The following is a 2957-nucleotide window of genomic DNA, read 5'->3' on the forward strand; positions in this document are numbered from 1 at the left end:
GTTCATTATTAACAAACATTCCCAGTGCTATTAGCCAATTAACCCATTATTTAAATACACTCTGACTTTTCAAAACATTTTGAGATATACTGGATCTTGTGCCATCATGAAAATCCTTCTCCTCAAAATTTGTTTGGTGAGTTTTCCCCTGGTTAAAACGGCAGCATTTTGGGAACTATGAACTTGAGGGAGGGGGTTCAGCGTGTCTGTTACATCTCTTACAGAAAGACACTCTGTCCAGGCACAGCAGGCATGTTGATATGAATGACTGCTTGATTTGAGTTCACAGGGATTCATATTTTTTCTTGCTTTTCATTTACATTATTTCATATCCTGAATATTAGAGTTTAGGCTTACACATCCTTCAGTTTCTTAGCACGGCTCGCTTAATCTGAGCTTTTGAACTTCAAATGAACTTGGGCTGAGGTTTTGAATCTGTAATGAAACCTGAAGCTAAGCAAGTTTCCCCTAGTTTCAGTCTAATTGTTGAAGTCTTCATAACTTCAGGGCATTGGAAGCATGTGTGTAGCACATTTTAGAAATTAGTGATTTTTTAAAAAGGCAAGTTCTGCTATGTGTACAATAACCGACACCTTGGACATAGCTCTTCTGCAGTTGCAGGACCGGAAATCCTCAGGAATCCTTCCCCGCCGCCGCCGCCTCCCACCCCCGGCCACACGGCATGTGTGATCTTAGTTCCCCGACCAGGGAATGAACCCCTCCCCCTGCATTGGAAGCACAGAGTCTTAACCACTGGACCACCAGGGAAGTCCCAGAAATCCTTTCTCGTCCCACTTCCCAGGCCCTAGGTTTCCTTGTGTACCTTAGTCCTTAGTTTAGCAAGTTCCTCCTCTAAACTTTTAATGTGTTCCTCCAGCGTGGCCTTGTCTTGCTGGGCTTTCTGACTGGCTTGGCTTCGTGCTTCTTCAATCATCCTTTCATACCACTTTTCCATCTGGGTGGAAACAGCCTCAAAGAAATAGTGGGTGAGCTCCAGTACTTGGGAGGTGTCTCGAATGTGAGGGGCAGTCCGCTCGCCACCTGCTACTGGTGGCGGCTGCCCGCAGGTGGTGCTGGGTGCTGGGTGCTGGCCTCGGTGCCTCGTCTTCCCACTTTTCCCAGACTTCTTGGTTTGGGTGCCTCTGTCAACACAGGGCCCAGCCTGTGGGTTGCATTTGGCTGCCTCTTTCAAGGGTAACGAGGCTGTCTGGACCTTGACATTCCTCAGTTGGGAGCCTGTACAGTCTGAGGAAGACAGCTCCTGCTGGGGTCTGTGGGCAGCTGTGGAGCTGAGGGCCTTTTCCTTGGGCCTGGCCACCTGGGGGGAGCTGTCAGAGGCTGCTACTGGACCTGCAGTCCCCACTGACTGATCCACGCCTGTGGAGGACTCACAAGTGGAGGGTGTGGATTTAGTCTTAGAGGCCCCAGAATCTCCAGAAAGCTTCAGCTCCAGATTCTGAATCTTTAACATGCACCAAGTTTTTAATTCATCCACAAGGGCATCTGCCGTTTCTCTCCCTCGTGCTTCTCCGAGTCCGAGCGCTGCTGCAGGCGGTTCAGGCACTCCGTCCTCTCTGCTGAGAGTCGCTCGACCATCAGCTGGTCCAGAACCCGCATTTGGTGCTGGGTCTTATTCTCCATGTGCCCCAGCTTCGTGTTCATCTTATCCTGAACCGACACCAGCTCTGCTTTGATCTCCTCCACAGTTGCCTCCAATTGATTCTCCAGCTTGCTGATCAGGGGTTCACATCGATAGCCATTTATTGGCTCCTGCATCACTTTGCCGCCCTTGCCCCGGTACAGCGTGTAGAGCTGGTATGCTCTGAACTCATGGCGGACGGGGGCAAACAGCCTTGCCTGGGCCTCTTTTTAGGGTCACTGTGAGTTCTGCTGTCAGGGCTGCTGGTCTGCTGGTGGGGTGGAGTCAGAAAACGCTGACACATTGGACCTTGACTTTTTCTGCCTGTTATCCTTTGCTCTGGGCTCCGGGGAGGCGGACAGGAAATCTTCTCTGGACTCTTCTTTTCTGGGTACAGCGTTCACTGCTATGGGTGTCTCCTGCTGAGTCACTTCCCTGGGGCACTTTAGTGAGGAGGAGAGCCACTTCCGGATTATTGTGGTAGCGGGCAGTCTCTAGTGGAGTCTGGCCTGCATTATTGACAATGGTCCCATCTGCTCCGGTTTCCACTAAGATTTTAACCACCTTCTTGTGATTTAGGGCAGCAGCAATATAAAGTGCTGTGTCTCCAGCATCGTCCTGGACATCGAGGTCACAGCCAGCCTTCAGCGAGATCTGGACCACAGAAAGATGGCCCTTATTGGCAGCAAGATGCACGGGGGTCCAGCCATGCTTGGTAATGGCTACCTTGGCGCCCTTGTTGATGAGCTGAAACACATTCTCCGCCAGGCCTTTGTACGCAGCTATGAGCAGGCGTTCTGAAAGCCCGGCGACCGCATCCTGCTGGCTCATGAATTAGGAGAGAAAGACGTTTTCGGGGAAGTGGTAGACAAGTTCCTTTGGCTCAAGGTGATGCCACAGGCCCAGGCAGGTACCCTCGGGTAAAGATTCTCCGATCACTGGAAGGTGCCTTCATCACTATGACATCTTTGGGACCTCTGCAGTCAGGATGCCCGGCGACTCCAAGATCATATTGTTTTCTAATATTTGCTTTGTCTCTGGCTCTCATTAGAGTATAAGCTTCTGGGGGATGAGGTGCTAAATGAACATGTCATTTCAAATGAGTAAAAATGCTTGTCAACTTCTTCATCAATCAGCAAATCCATATACAGGCCTCTTTTGCTTATTCCTGAAGCCTCAGGGGTGTTTCAGGGATCTAGGGTCTAAAGATCTATAGATCCTCTTCCAAACTTGAGGCCTATTTTAAAGAAAATCATCCCCTAAGAGCCCTCTAAACAAACACATTCTCTTGGAAGTTTAGCAGAAAGAAGGATAAGAA

At 49.7% G+C, this 2957-nt stretch overlaps 1 pseudogene across 1 annotated transcript; it reads right to left on the reverse strand.

The window, feature by feature from the left end:
* Nucleotides 1–805: 805 nt before the first annotated feature.
* On the reverse strand, nucleotides 806–2470 carry LOC307053809 (ankyrin repeat domain-containing protein 6-like; annotated as a pseudogene). Its single transcript has one exon. The product of its transcript is annotated as an ankyrin repeat domain-containing protein 6-like (transcript).
* Nucleotides 2471–2957: the final 487 nt, after the last annotated feature.

Source organism: Hyperoodon ampullatus, assembly GCF_949752795.1.
Source record: "Hyperoodon ampullatus genome assembly, chromosome: 5".
In the NCBI taxonomy this organism is placed as follows: Eukaryota; Metazoa; Chordata; class Mammalia; order Artiodactyla; family Ziphiidae; genus Hyperoodon; species Hyperoodon ampullatus.